The sequence below is a fragment of the Bos grunniens genome, chromosome 3 (assembly GCF_055505025.1).
Source record: "Bos grunniens cultivar Pamir isolate PY7600 chromosome 3, Bosgru_T2T1.0, whole genome shotgun sequence".
Classification (NCBI taxonomy): Eukaryota; Metazoa; Chordata; class Mammalia; order Artiodactyla; family Bovidae; genus Bos; species Bos grunniens.
This window is the reverse complement of record NC_141167.1, coordinates 47,298,055-47,314,894: the sequence shown is the minus strand read 5'-3', so window position 1 is coordinate 47,314,894 and position 16,840 is coordinate 47,298,055. Positions and strand designations below refer to the sequence as shown.

Genomic DNA, 16,840 nt, shown 5'->3' with positions numbered 1-16,840 from the left:
AGAGTACCCAAACTAGTTGAACACTGCACCAGAACGTAGCTTATTCCATGTGGCAAATAACATGTCAGTGTGCTTCTTAGCACTTAACAAGGATCTTTTTTAACTGCTAAGTGTTCTTAAATTTGTATTTAGAATCCTTTTATCTAAACAATATTGAATAGTTGGTATTGGCAACAGATTCCAAGTCCAGAGCAAGCTATAAGCATAAGACTGTCTAGGCACATGTACCAAGGTAAAACTGATTTTTTTTTCTCACATCTTCTCGATATTTGGCTTCCACAGCCAGTGCTGTTTCAATAGATGCTGGTAAGATGGTATGAAATTTCTCTTTTCTTCCCTAACAATTTTGACATAATTGTTAGATGTTTTGTTTTTTAATAGAAATAACTTGATAGCTTTCCTAAACTGGAAATAATTTTATTTCTGGAAAACAATGGAGTTTTGTTTAAAGGCAGTTGAAGGTATGTAATACTGATTTCCTGGCTAATTCTTCCTGTCATCTTTACATACTATTGTATATCATCCCATGTTTTACAAACTGAAAGATTACAGTTTAAGAAAATTAAAATTTGCCCAAGGGAATCACAGAGGAGTGGCTTAATGGGTATTCATCCCCAAGTCTCATGGCAGATAATCAGTATTACCTCTAGTAATAACCAAATAACCTGTTTGAGGAGATAGATGTTAAGTCAAAATAGATTTTTTTAACATCTGATTTAGTAAGAAGGTGTTAATTTTAGTCTTTTATAAGTAGGTGGATAAGTAGACATACTATTTTGAAATAACTTAAAATTTACAGAAAAGTTGCAAAGGCTGAACAGAAAGTTCCCACGTACTCCCACCCAGTCTCTACCATCATTAGCATATCACCCTGTGATTTTGTCAAAACTAAGAAACCAACATTGATATGTTACTGTTACTTACAGTCCAGGTTTTACTTGAATTTCAGTATTTTTCCATTAATCCAGGGTGCTACGTTACACTTCCACTTGTTTCTCATAAATCTCCAGTCTCCTCTGGTCTGACAGGTTGTCATTCTTGCCTTGCCTTTGATGACTTAAGAGGAGTACTGACTGGGTATCCTTTAGAATGTCCCTCTAAAGTTTGTCTGGTTTTTCTTGTGATTAGACTGAGTATGAGTTTCAGAGCAAATACCACAGAAGAAAAGTGCCCTTTTCACAGAAATTGCCTGAAATCACCATTGTAGTTCAGTTTTTTTCCCCTTAATCTACTCCATTCTTTGTCAGCAAGTCACTAAGTGTAGCTCACCTTCAGAGTTGGGACGGGGAGAGTTAAATTCCAGCACCCTGTGGGAAAAGGCTGTCTACACAGATTTGAATTCACTTGTAGATTTATCTCCTATTTATTTACACTTGTATGGACTTCTGCATATTTATTCTTTAAGTCATAATTGAATGCTATGTTATTTTCTGCTCAAACTTCCAACTTTGGCCATTGAGCGTCCTTTTCAGATTGACTCTTAACCTTTGACTTGCCTCCATTCTCTGGTAGATGATGGAGAAAGGGAAGGAAGGAAGAATTGTTGGAGGTTTATCATCAGGTAGGTGAGGAAATAAAATCTAGACCTTGGTGCTGGTGATAGCTTTGACTTTAAATAGGAGCCTAGACAGTTAAATATAATATCAGTAAGAATTAATTCAGGTGGCATTAGAGCCAACACAGTTTTGTTTTTTCCCAGCCACATTGAAGCAAACGGATGCTTACGAGAGGGTGTTGTAGCATTGCACATGGTTAAAAGATGAACATGTGATACTAATAGTTTGCAAATGCCTGTATTTAGCAAAGTAAACATACTAGCATAAGAAAATAACAATAATTGGTAACTTATACATAAATGAATAATTAAAATATACATAAGAAGAAGAAAGCTATATACATTATTCAGTTGAATAAGACCTGGATTTGAAGGCAAAATGTATGTAGGACAGCCCCTCATTATACATAAATGAATAATTAAAATATACATAAGAAGAAGAAAGCTATATACATTATTCAGTTGAATAAGACCTGGATTTGAAGGCAAAATGTATGTAGGACATAATCTCAATCTAGTGGGGACATGGTCTTATTTATAGAAGCAATAAAGTCTCTGCTAAAGTGGGAAGAAAATCAGTCTTGTCTGAGTGAAGAGGCAAACTCTAAGGAATTGACTTGAGCAGTCTTGAAGGACAGGTTTACTGATGAATAAGGTGAGCTAGTTTGTGAAGCCTCAAGATTTGGGTGTGTTTTAGGAGATCCAAAACACTCTTCGTGGTTTAAAACCTTAGAAAAAGAAGGAACCAAGTAATAATGCTGTCAGAAATAAACTGCACCACATTGAAAAGTGCTTGAAAACAGTGATAATTAAAGACCTTAATCGGGCAGTCAGAACAAAGAGTTTTGTACCTACCCACAAACTGAAACATCTGTGACCTGCCTGTTCTCTGTGGCATTATCAGAGACTGAGTACCTCCAGCCTGAATGTAATATGAAGTGAATGGGTATGATCCCAGTGGTGGATTTGGCAATGATACTTCATTTCTATCTGTACTCTTCTCCTGGAGTCAGAGCCAGATTTGAATTTTTACTTCATGGAGCCTGTATGACATTGGACATTTTTATGACTAGCGTATGAGTATACAGCAAATAACTGAATATTACTCCCTACTCATGGCCTCAGATATTTTGTATGGTAATACTAAAGTATTCCTACTCACCCCTTTCTATAGCACCAGATCCATTAAACTGCCTACTGTGTGTCTTCTTTTTAAATGTCAAACTGTTTGAATATATCTAAATTCTACCCATGCAATCTGTCCATCAAAACTAGTATGTTTCACATTGATAAACAACATTATCAGTGATGTAGGATGCAGGGTCCTCTTAGATTTCTCTTTTGCCTTCCCACCTCAAATAAATCTGACTTAACTTTGAATCAGAGAAGGCAATGGCAACCCACTCCAGAACTCTTTACTGGAAAATCCCATGGACGGAGAAGCCTGGTAAGCTGCAGTCCATGGGGTCACTAAGCGTCAGACACGAGTCAGCGACTTCACTTTGATTTTTCACTTTCATGCATTGGAGAAGGAAATGGCAACCCACTCCAGTGTTCTTGTCTGGAGAATCCCAGGGACGGCGGAGCCTGGTGGGCTGCTGTCTATGGGGTCGCACAGAGTTGGACGACTACAGCGACTTAGCAGCAGCAGCAGCAACCTTAAATCAATGGTTCTCAAGCCCACAGTGCTCCACTACTGCTACCAGTGTCTTGGTTTATGGACTAAGATATTAAAGTTGGCTCTTAATGATTATTGGGCCTCCAGGCTGGCATATGGCATATGCAGATGGTAAAGAATCCGCCTGCAGTGCAGGAGACCTGGGTTCGATCCCTGGGTCAGTTGCTTGGAGAATCCCATGGACAGAGGAGCCTAGCAGGCTACAGCCCTTGGGGTTGCAAAGAGTTGGATACAACTGAGTGACCAACACTCACTCACTCCCCCTCTGACATTTAGTAGAGGTCTTCCACAGTGTTTGCTAGATGATACTTAACCAAGTAGTTATTCTTTCAGTACTCAGTTATTCTTTCAGTACTCATATAAGCTGTTTATGTTCATGTAATTTCCTTGTTTAAAAATTTTCCTATGGTTTTCAGGATTAAACTAAAATCTTTTCTGACTACCACACCTTCCCTTCCCCCTGCCAGTTCCAGCAGACTTGAGCACAAAGCCTATATAGCTATCCCCGTGAGCCATGCTGACTACTTGTGATAAATTTCCATCTGTGCAAGTTTCCTGTGCCCTGTACACATCTCATTACCATCCCTTTTTCACTTGATCTTCATGACTTGATTCAAAACACTCAGATGCGCACCCTGATTCCTGAGTTTCCATAGTTCAGGTGAATTTCTTGAAAGTCTTTTACCCAGTATTTCTAGCTCTTTCAGCATTCTATAGCTAGCACCATGTTTGACAAAGGAATAAATATAAATATGTTTCTTAGAGTTTAGTCAGTTTTTTCCTCCAATACTAATAAATGCTTATTCTTTACTGGAAAACATTTGGTTGCAGGAGTTTTCTTTCTGAAGTTATGATAGCCAGTTAGCAAACTGGACACTTTTGATTTTTTTTTCCAGTTGAATAGTTCCATTTCATCACAAGCTAATAAGGTTTGCATTTACTCATCCAGCTATGCTTCAGTGTAGTATAGAATCTGTAGAAATTGCATGTAAACACTGTTTATTGCCCTTGATGTATGCCAACATAAAAGGGTTAAGTCACTCAGACACCTCCAACTCTTTGCGACCCCATGGATTGTAGCCTGCCAGGCTCCTTTGTCCTTGAAATTCTCCAGGCAAGAATACTGGAGTGGGTTGCTGTTTCTTTCTCCAGCGGAACTTCCGAACCCAGGGTTTGAACCCAGGTCTCCTGCATTACAGGCAGATTCTTTACATCTGAGCCAGCAGGGAAGCCCGGTAAAACACCAACTTAGGTTTATGCAAACAGCTAAGAGAAGATTTCCATGGGGTCACAAAGAGTTGGACACGACTGAGCAACTGAACTGAACTGAAGATTGGAAATCAAGCCTTACTGGTATATGTTTTGAAATTTGTTTAGTTTCTTTTTATATTCCTGAAGATGGAAGCACAGAATTATTCTGATCCCAGGGATGGGGGAGCCTGGTGGGCTGCTGTCTATGGTGTCGCAGAGTCGGACATGACTGAAGCGACTTAGCAGCAGCAGCAAGAGAATTTTAGTAAGCTATTGGTTTATACCTAACATGTCTGCAAAAATACCAACCTAAGCAAGTTTGCTTATGAATTGGTAAATTGAATTCCTTTAGAATGTATAACTCTTGGAACTAAGTTAAAAATTAGCCTTTGCATTCTTGTGTAGGAACACAGGTCAAAATGGTTTTGTGTTTATTAAAATATTGTCATATGTTTACTTAAAATTTAGAACAGTAAACATAGACTAGTTACAATCGTATTTAATAGGTTTTGAGGCCCTAAAAGCTTTTAATAGAAAATAGCATAAAATACTATCGATTGATAACTACACCAGTGAAGTTCATTTTATTGGCAAAGATGATTTGGACATTTATTATAAGAAATGTAAATTAGGAGTTACTTGCTCTTTAGTGAACTAAAGACCTGAAAAAACATGAAAGTGATGTGGATGACACAAATCTGATGAATTAGTAATTACATTAATCCTCTTAATGACATTATTACCTCTAATTATTCAAATCTGCTGAAAATGTTGCCTTTTCAGTGCTTAAATACTTCAAATCAGAATTCTGAGCAGAAAAGATAAATCATCTTATTGTAATTTGGATTATGTGGCTATTAGAGCTTAAGAATTTTAATGTGATACTAGTGACCATGATCAGAGAAGGTTAAATATTTGCACCTTTGTAAATGGTGTGGTTGGAATTAGAGAATTGCATTGCTGTGTATCACACTGTTCTTAATACATAAGAAGTATCGAAAAGGAAAGGTCGCAAAGTGTTCTCGTTAATTCTCTACCAGAAATGAAGACCATGTAAGTACTTCTCAGGCTGCATAACCCGGTGCTGCGGCACCTGCATTACTAAAAGCCTGCAATAGAAAAAATGCCAAGAGGATATTGGGACAATTCACTTGTAATATTTTCCCCAAATTATGGAAATGAATCTAAAACAGTTGATGTAAAATCCTTGAGCTTAAATGCTGCTCACAAAGTATTCCATATCAAGGTCTAAGCCTAGACATGGAAATTTAAGCAGATCTATTCATAATCAAGTTGTTGAAAGCCTGTGACGAAGATGAAAAGCAGCCAGAGAAAAAGTCATTTGTATAGAAATAAGGATGACAGCCAGTACTGTCGGAACAGTGAAAAACAAGATCATGCAGTATCTTTAAAGGTATTTTAAAAAATCAGCCTATTCTATATATACCCGTTCAAATGTATAAACTTTGTAATTTCTCCAAAGCTGAATCTCTAATACAAAAATTAGATTTTTTTTTTTCTTTTTTGGCAAAAGAAAATTGATATCAGATGGAAATTAGATCTATACAGTAATAGCACAGGAAGTGTTATGTGGTTAAATACAGGTTTGTTTTTTAAGTCACTAAAAGATAATTGTTTAAAGCAAATAGACTGTGAGACTTAGGTGCAAGTAAACAAGTTGCTCAGGTCAAAATGGGGGAAATGGAAGTGAGCTATTTGTAGGGTTATAAACAAAGTTGTACATATCTTGAAGGTACTTTGAGAAGATGTATGCTATAAAAGCAGCCACCGAACATAACCAGGAGTTACACATAATACACTTGAAAAAAATGGAATCACAAATAATGTAAAAGGAGGCAGAAAAAAGAAACGTGATGGAAAATAGTAGGTTTGAGCCCAACCACTGTTCAAACACTCCCCATAATAAAAGAGACTGTCAAACTAGATAAATGGAGCAAGACCCATATGCTCTTAAAAGAAATCTATTGTGAACATAAAGATACAAATAGGTTAGAAGTGAAAGGGTGGAAATAATGTAGTAAAAACTGATGAAAGAATAGGAATAAATCATGTATGTCAAAAGCATAATCAATCATAAGCATTTATGTGTGTAATAGTTGAAAACATGAAACAAAACTTGATAGAACTGTATGGCAAAAATGGGGAGATAAGTCAACTTGACCTAATTGACACAGAACTCACTAGCAACAAAAAACACTCTTTCAAATACACTTGGGAAGTTGATGTGTGCTCTATTTGATTCTGTTTACATGAAGCTTAGTTCAGTTTGGTCACTCAGTCGTGTCCGACTCCTTGCAACCCCATGGACTGCAGCACTCCAGGCTTCCCTGTCCATCACAAACTCCCTGAGCTTGCTCAAAATTCTCTGTCAAGTCCGTGATGCCATTCAACCATATCTTTCGTTGTCCCTTCTGCTTTCAGTCTTGCCCAGCATCAGGGTCTTTTCCCAATGAGTCAGTTCTTTGCATCAGGTGGCCAAAGTACTGGAGTTTCAGCCTCAGTCTTTCCAATGAATATTCAGGACTGATTTCCACTAGGATTGACTGGTTTGATCTTGCAGTCCAAGGGACTCGCAAGAGTCTTCAACACCACAGTTCAAAAGCATCAGTTCTTCAGCACTCAGCTTTATAGTCCAACTCACATCCATACATTACTACTGGAAAAACCATAGCTTTGGCAGGCCTTTGTTTGCCAAATAATGTCTCTGCTTTTTAATATGCTGTTTAGGTTTGTCATTTTTTCTTCCAAGGAGCAAGCATCTTTAAATGGCTGCAGTCACCATCTGTAGTGATTTTGGAGCCCAAGAAAAGAAAGTCTGTCACAGTTTCCATTGTTTCCCCTCCTATTTGCCATGAACTGATGGAACCAGATGCCATGATCTTTTTTGACTGTTGAGTTTTAAGCCAGCTTTTTCACTCTCACTTTCATCAAAAGGCTCTTTAGTCCCTCTTTTTCTGCCATAAGGGTGGTGTCTGCATATCTGAGGTTATTGATAGTTCTGGCAATCTTGATTCCAGCTTGTGCTTCATCTAGCCTGGCATTTCACATGATGTACTTTGCATATAAGTTAAATAAGCAAGGTGACTATACAGCCTTGATGTACTCTTTTCCCAATTTGAAACCAGTCTGTTTTTCCATGTCTGGTTCTTACTTGCTTTTTGACCTGCATACAAATTTCTCAGAAGGCAGGTAAGGTGGTCTGGTATTCCCATCTCATCAGAATTTTCCACAGTTTGTTGTGATCCACACAGTCAAAGGCTTTGGAGTAGTCAGTAAAGCATAAGTAGAAATTTTTTTGGAACTCTTGCTTTTTCTATGATCCAACAGATCTTGGCAATTTGGTCTCTAGTTCCTCTGCCTTTTCTAAATCCAGCTTGAAAATCCAACAGTTTTCGGTTCACGTATTGCTGAAGGCTAGCTTAGAGAATTTTGAGCATTAGTTTGCTAGCATGTGGGATGAGTGCAATTGTGGGGCAGTTTGAACATTCTTTGGGATTGGAATGACAACTGACCTTTTCCAGTCCGGTGGCCACTGCTGAGTTTTCCAAATTTGCTGCCATATTGAATGCAGCATTTTCACACCATCATCTTTTAGGATTTGAAATAGCTCAACTGGAATTCCATCACCTCCACTGGTTTTGTTCATGGTGATGCTTCCTACGGCCCACTTGACTTCACATTCCAGGATGTCTGGCTCTAGGTGAGTGATCATCTTGGTTGTGAAGCTCTTTTTTGTACAGTTCTATGTATTCTTGCCACCTCTTTTTAATATCTTCTGCTTCTGTTAGATCCACACCATTTCTGTCATCTACTGTGCCCATCTTTGCATGAAATGTTTCCTTGGTATGTCTAATTTTCTTGAAGAGATCTCTAGTCTTTCCCAATCTATTGGTTTCCTCTATTTCTTTGCACTGATTGCTGAGGAAGGCTTTCTTATCTCTCCTTGCTATTTGGAACTCTGCGTTTAGATAGGTAGATCTTTCCTTTTCTCCTTTGCCTTTACTTCTCTTTTCTCAGCTATTTGTAAGGCCTCCTCACACAACCATTTTGCCTTTTTGCATTTCTTTTTCTTGGGGATTGTTTTGATCACGGCCTCCTATACAGTGTTACAAACCCCATCCATAGTTCTTCAGGCACTCTGTCAGATCTAATCCCTTCACTTCCACTGTATAATCATAATGGATTTGATTCAGGTCATTTAATGGTTTAATGGTTTTCCCTACTTTTCTTCAATTTAAGTCTGAATTTTGCAATAAGGAGTTAGTGATCTGAGCCAGTCAAAACTATTCACCTAGAAATATAAGTAACTTAGTGGAATAACGTAAGAGATTACAGAAAAGAATACATCCTTAATATCTTTGGGGGGAATAATTTTATATATATAGAAAACTTGCCAAGATAATAAGAGTTCCTATACCCTTAATATTTGGCATAATTTGCAAGAATACAAGAAACCAATATTCACACATTACTGTTAACTCCAGATTTCCTTTAATTTCTACCAGTTTACCAGGTATTCTACAGAATACCTGACCACCAGAGTACTTTTCCAGTATCCTGTAGCTGCTAAGTCGCTTCAGTTGTGTCCGACTCTGTGCGACCCCATAGACGGCAGCTCACCAGGCTCCCCTGTCCCTCGGATTCTCCAGGCAAGAACACTGGAGTGGGTTGCCATTTCCTTCTCCAATGCAGGAAAGTGAAAAGTGAAAGTGAAGTCACTCAGTCGTGTCCGACTCTTAGCGACCCCATGGACTGCAGCCTACCAGGCTCCTCCATCCATGGGATTTTCCAGGCAAGAGTACTGGAGTGGGGTGCCATTGCCTTCTCCGGGTATCCTGTAGAATGACCTTCATTTGGGGTTTATCTGTTACTTTCTTTTCATGATTAGACTGGGGTTATGGGTTTTAGAAAGGTTACTGTAGGAATGAAGTGCCTTCCTCATCACATATCAAGAGATATATCCACATGACATTACTGGAAATGTTAACCATCACTTTGTTAAGACAGGGTTTGCCAGATTTCTCCATTATAAAGGTACTACTATTTTCTTTTTAATACTATATTCTTTGGAAGCGCAGGCATACGTTGGAGATACTGCTGGTTCAATTCCAGACCACCACAGTAAACCAGGTATCACAGTAAAGCGACTCACATAAACTTACTGGCTTGCTAGTGCATATAAATTATGTTTACCCTATACCAAAGTCTGTTAAGTGTGTGATATTATGTCTAAAAGGACAATATACATACCTTAAGTCTAAAATACTCTTACTTTTAAAAATACCATTTTCTGATGGTGCAGGATTGCCACCAATCATCTATCTAAAAATGCAGTATCTGAAACTCAAAGCACAATAAATGCCTGAAAGTCATGAAGTCAAGCATACTCTCAATAAGGGGGACTATGTTTCAGTTCCTGGAGAGGGGAGTATCTACATATATTAAGCAGGTTTGCCTCTTTTTTACTCATTTATTTACTCATTTATATCAGTATGGGCCTGTGTATATTTACATTTGAATTATATTCAGGATTCCATTATTTTATTGGTCAGATTGTTCCATTTAGCCATTGGGAACTGTTTTACGTTGACTCCTGTGTTTTTGACATATCACCATCCTTTTGTCTTTTGAGCAGTCTAATTTTTGATAATACAGATGTTGTAGGCTCATATCTTCCCTGTCTCAGCCATCAATCAGTCATTTCTCCAAGGAGTTCTGGTGGTTCTTATTGAAGAATGATATTTAGAAAGTAAGATCTAGATTCTAGGCTATATAGAAATTTAGTATATGATAAATGGTATTTAAGAGAAGAATTATGATTTACTTAATAAATAGTGCTAGTTAGCTTAATAAGGTGGAAGTTTAACTTTTTTAATAAAAATTAAATCTATTTGATTAAACATTATTAAAGCAGTATTTTCCAAAATGTAATGAGTATAGAAATTAAGGAGAAACTTTTAACTTTCTTAAGCAATAATCCTAAAATCATAAAGGGAAAGATGAACATTTTACTGAACAAATTTTCTACATATGGTAGTAAACATGACACACAAAAAAGAAAAATGATAGGGTAGGAAAATAAGAAACAGGTGATGGGTATCTAAATATCCAAAGAGCTCCTGCGAATTAATAGCATAATGATAATCCAATGGGCAGTGCACAAAAATCAACGAGGAAGTTAATAGAAATGTGAAAATGGATTTAACTTTACTAGTTAGGGAGATCCAAACTAACAGTAAAATATATTTTACTCAGATTGTAATTCAGAGCCTGCAAACAAAGCAGCAGGAATCCATGTATTGTAAGTGAATGTATCTTTGTATGAGCATAAAGAAAAATCTGAAGTCATACACCACAACCTGTTCATATTGGTTAGTTTGGAAGTAAAATTAAGGACAGGTGTAGAAAATATCACGAACTTTTAAAAATATATGGGCTTCCCTGGTGGCCCAATGGTAATGAATCCGCCAATGCAGGAGACAGGTTCAATCTGTGATCCAGGAAGATCCCACATGCCTCGGGGCAGCTAAGCCCGTGTACCACAACTACTGTGCCTGTGCTCTAGAGCCTGGGGCCCATGCACTGCAACTCCCGAAGCTCGCATGCTCTAGAGCCTGAACACCGCAACAAGAGAAGCCACCACAGGGAGAAGCCTGCACACGGCAAGACTCAGCACAGCCATAGCAATTTTTTAAAATAAAATCTACATGCTATTTAAGCTTTGCTTAGCTTATTTTGTCACAATAAAATTTAAAATGATAAAACCAAGACAATTAAAAACAGTAGCAGTAGATTAGGTAAATGATGGCAGTGACCTGAACCAAGATAGTAGCTGTGGAGATGGAGACAGTGAATGTGTATTTTGGAAATAGAATTAATATTACTGGATAATGGATTGGAAAAGAGAAACAATGGAAAATGAAGAGTCAAGGATGGCCATTTGATTTCTGGCTTGAGTTTGTGGATGGCATTATTATACATTGCAATGGGGAAGACTCAGGTATAACCAGGAGTGGGGAAGAAAATTTGAAGTTCCATTTGAACATACTGTGGTGTTACTGGGTTATCCAAGTGGGATGACAGTCACTTGGATAAATGAGGCTAGAATTCCAGGGGAAGTATAGGCTGTGGATACAAATTTGGGATCTATCAATCCTCTCCTAAGGATTTATCATGATAAAAATAAGCCCCACAAATGTACATACCAATAAATATAAAAATGTTATTGTAATTGCTGCTAATAACAAAAAATTATAACCTAAACATTCAGAAAAATTATGCTCCAAACATTCAAGAAAAAAAAGATTGTTCCTGGTATTTAAGACTATAAAGAATTTCTATATATAATGACCAAAAGTAATAATCACATTTGTTAAATGATCAAAAGACAAGAAAAAGCTGTAGGAGTACTTCTAGTAACAATGAGAGGGTAAAGAAATCAGAATTTTTCTCCTATTTTAATTTAGAAGGTTTATAGTCTTAAGATTAAATAAATTTGTTTAATGTATGAAACTCTGTGTGTGGTGTGAGATAAGGATTGTGTTCATTTTTATTTGCATATAGGTATCCAGTTTTCCCAGCACCATTTGTGAAGACTTTACTGAATTACCTTAACACTTTGTTGAAAATTAACTGAATTTGCATTTATGTATGTATGTGTGTATACATATCTTTATATTTCTGTGTGTGTATATATATATATATATATATATACACACACATACATATCTATATAAAGTGGGCTTCCCAGGTGAAACTAGTGGTAAAGAATCCACCTACCAGTGCAGGAGACACAAGAGCCGAGGGTTCCATCCCTGGGTTGGGAAGATTCCCTGGAAAAGGAAATAGCAACCCGTTCTAGTGTTCTTGCCTAGAAAATTCCATGGACAGAGGAGCCTGGTGAGTTATCATGGGGTTGCACAGAGTCAGACATAACTGAGCACACACACACACATCTATATAAAGTTCAATGGAATAACATAAGCATATTATTCCATTGAACTGCATGTATATCATTATGCCAATATCACTGTCCTGCAAATAACAATTATAAAGTCTGGTTAAAAGATTTAAAACAACAACTATTTAAATTTATTGGAAAGCATTCAAAAGCACACAGAGCTAGGAGAAAAAAATAATCTCAAAAAAACTGCAACTGACAGGAGTAAGAATTAAGACTTCTGGTCTTTTGGACTGAGGTGATATCCAATCCTCATGACTATCTCATAGGAAATAGTAGTAGAGAAACTGCCCTCATTGGCAAAAAGTGCAAGAGATGGGAGTTCACGTTTAGAAAAACCACTGAGATTTAAATAGGAAATTCAAATAATGAGAACCACAGAAAGTGAACTAGAACTTCTGCCCAAATCTACATTTGACAGCCAAACTATATGTGAATGACAGAATCGCCCTGGAACCTAATTTTAAAAAGCAAGCTGAAGCTTCACAGGCTTGAAATACCAGGGCACAGCCCCAAACTGACAAAACAGCTAGAAATCAGAAGACACCCCCGCTATAAGCAAATAAACCAGACAGAATGATCCCCATCACTGAACAATCAACAAATCATATAGGTACGTTGTTGTTCAGTTGGTAAATCATGTCTAACTCTTTGTGACTCCATGGATTGTAGCATGCTAGGCTCCTCTGTCCTTTGCTGTCTCCCAAAGTTTGCTCAATTCATGTCCATTGAGGCAGTGATGCCATCTAACCATCTCATCCTCTGCTACCCCCTTTTTCTTTTGCCTTCAGTCTTTCCCAGCATCAGGGTCTTTTCCAATGAGTTGGCTCTTTGCATTAGATAGGATAGATCAATTCACAAGAAACCAGGCTTAAAGAGCAGTCATGAAGAGACGAGATAACAGTAGCTGCCTATCAGTGGAGAGAAAATGTTAGCATTTTGAATCCAGGCACATTAACTGCCAAAAGGACCACCCCATCACCACCAAATCAGTAATCTTCAGAAGAAATGAAATCCACAGTCACTACAGTATATGAATGGTAATGTCCAGTTTTCAGTTAAAAATTACTAGGCATATAATGAAACAAAATTTGGAAAAGAGGCAGTCAATAAAAAGGACTTAGGGTATCAAGATAATTGATTTAGAAAAGACTTAAAGTGTCTATTTTGTTGAACTCTTAATTATATTGATTAATGTTTGAGAGCTACATCTACCTTGTGTTCCTGAGATAAATCTTACTTGATCCTGAATACTATATACATTTTTCTACTTTTTCTTCAAAACTGTACATTGTTTCTAAAATTGGGTTTCTTGATTTGCATGACATCACAAAAGCCACTGAGTTTAGCATTCTTCTGTTATTTTGGGTAAAATATCAAGAGTTTCCATTAAAATATAAACTCCATAAATGTAGAAACTTTTGTTTTTCTTGTGTCCTTGACGACTGTATGGTGTCTGACATAGTGTGGGTGCTCACTATTTATTTATTTTTGGCTGCACCATGCAGCATGTGGGATCTTAGTTCCCCCACCAAAAATTGAACCTGCATCCCCTGCATTGGAAACAAGGAGTCTTAACTACTAGACTGGTAGACAAGTCTCAATACTTATTGAATAAATGACTTGAAAACATTCTGAAATTAGTAGTTGGCTCTATAGAGTAAGAACTGCAGATATTTTCAGATAATCAAGGGCTTGATTGTGTGAAACTATTAATTTTTCCAGTTCAGTTAGTCATGTCTGACTCTTTGCTATCCCATGGACTGCAGCACACCAGGCTTCCTTGTCCATCACCAACTCCCAGAGTTTGCTCAAACTCATGCCCATTGAGTTGGTGATGCCATCCAACCATCTCATCCTCTGTTGTTCCCTTTTCCTCCTGCCTTCAATCTTTCCCAGCATCAGGGTCTTTTCCAATGAGTCAGTTCTTGCATCAGATGGACAAAGTATTGGAGCTTCAGCTTCAGCATCAGTCCTTCCAGTGACTATTCAGGACTGATTTATTTTTTTTTAATTTATGTCTATTTTAAGATTTCCTGATAGAAGTTCAGTAGAAGTATATACAATAAATTCATCAGCACTTGCTAAGTACTGACATATGTCAGAAATTTTAAGATGTAAGATACAATAGGGGATTTAAATTTATGGACTAAAATCACTTCTAGGCATAATATCAGTTAAAAATACATAACGGGTGAATGCATGCTTTAATATCTTTTCAAAAGTTTTTGAATATGTGGTCTTTCAGTTACCTTACTCTATAATTTTAATCCTCACTGAAATATTGGTTAGACAGACATTCAAAGAAAGACAGAATGACAATAGTTATGTTAGGCCCCTATGAAAAGTATCAGAGGTCCTTAAGCAAAGCATGTATTGTTCAGAAATTATATAGCATGTTATTAACCTTTGGGTCACTAGAGGGCGGTGATGTTCCAGACCAACACAATTCAGACTATTGCTGTTCTGACACCAAGAAGCGTGGATCCGGGGACATTCTGTGCCAGCATTCTATAGTGACACCTCAGATCCTCCAAATTACTTGTTTTCAAGGTGAATAACTACAAAACAAACAACTGAGGATAAGATGAAGCAATCAATACACAGAAAGGAGGAAAGTGTTATACAAAAATTCTGAAATGTAGTACATTTAAGGCATTGGTGGAGGTGAGTTAAGAGAGGGTAACATTAATTGATACTATATGCCCTTATACTTTTAACTCTTATGTAGTCTAACTGGTGTGTACTGCAGTGAGGGTAAGAAAAGTTTCAAAGAGATCAAACATTCATAAATAAAACAATAACTTTTGATGTCACTGTATATTGGCTTTGGGTTTTTTTTTTTTTTTGATGTATAAATCATGAAAAGGTCTTAAATTTTAAAATAAATATACAGTTACACTAGAGTTTTATTGCTATAACATTAAATTTTGATATCTACTTTACAGTTACACTAGAGTTTTATTGCTATAACATTAAATTTTGATATGTACTTTCAATCCAATGCTTTGGATAAAACTTGTATCAGAATACCATCAAATATTATTTTAAAATGACACTTCAGAAAAACATTTTCACAAATATGAGTTTGAGACTAATTAAAACTAATAAAAGCTTGGGGGAAGATTTAAAAAATGAACCACTTCTCTATTTCTTCTTAGTTGTTCTCATTAGACACATGGCATTACAAATAAATTTCAAAAAAGTAAAAGAAAAAAGCTAAAACACGAAATTAGTGATGTGATTAATGCATGTTGTGAAAATAGAGTTTACGTTTTCTTTTTGCTTTTTCTCCTTTAAAAACTATATAGGCCTATAATGATTTTTTTTTTTCAGACTCATACAGAGACAAAACAACAGCATAGAAAGAATGCAAGGGAATATATTCCATTCTCATATCCTACCACTATTTTATATCCAATAAGGAGATCAACTAAGCTGGAAAAGACAAACAACTGAACTGACCCAGTCTTGCTCTGAAAGTCTGAGTAATGGTCTTCATAGGGCTGAGTAAATGGGCTTCCCAACTGGCTCAGTGGGAAAGAATCCGCCTGTGATACAGAAAACGTAGGAGATGCCGCGGAGTCCATCCCTGGAACAGGAAGCTCCCCTGAAGGAGGGCATGGCAACCTGCTACAGTATTCGTGCCTGGAGAATCCCATGGATAGAGGAGCCTCACAGGTTACAGCCCATAGGGTCGCACAGAGTCGGACATGGGAAACGACTGAGTTGAATGATTAGATCTAATTTCTTAAATATGAGGAAAAATGAAGTTCGAAAATAATTTTTAAAATCTTTCCATTTCTCGACAAGATGAAAAGGCAGAAAAACTAGACTCTCCCTAGATTTGAGAACTGCTGGTCTTATCACCTGTTTAGAGTGGTTACGGTATCTATGTAAAGAATACTGTGCTTCAGATAAGAAGTTGGAGACTGGAGAATTGCTGAAAGACTTGGGCACATCCTTTAACTTCGGGAGCCTCAGTTACCTCACCTTAAAGGGGGAGTAATAACAATACTTGGAGGATGTCTGGGGAAAAAATAGGGAAATGGTTGTGAAACATAAAATATTGGCTTGGTAAAAGATGTTACTAGGCGATTATGCCCATTTTCACTAAATGTGAAGACCTTCATAACATCTAAATGCAATTTCTAGTCCTAATTGCATAAGAATGGTCCAAGGTGGAGAAAGATGGCTTTGTAAGAGTTTGCCTTGTTTCTCTGCCCCACCTCCCCTCACTCAAACAGGCTAGCAGCCTTTGATTTCAATATTTCAGATGTGCTGAGACAATGAAATAGTGAGTGCCAGCCACCTGCCTCTAGCCCCTTTTGCCCTAACTAACTTTTAAAATATTTTTAATTAATTAATATATATA

The 16,840-nt window shown here is 37.1% G+C and overlaps 1 long non-coding RNA gene across 1 annotated transcript; it reads left to right on the top strand.

Moving 5' to 3' along the window:
• The first annotated feature begins 245 nt into the window (after positions 1–245).
• LOC147375594 (uncharacterized) lies at positions 246–16,597 on the top strand. Its single transcript, XR_015160236.1, has 2 exons — positions 246–1,561; positions 15,802–16,597. It is a non-coding gene; the product is annotated as an uncharacterized LOC147375594 (long non-coding RNA).
• Positions 16,598–16,840: the final 243 nt, after the last annotated feature.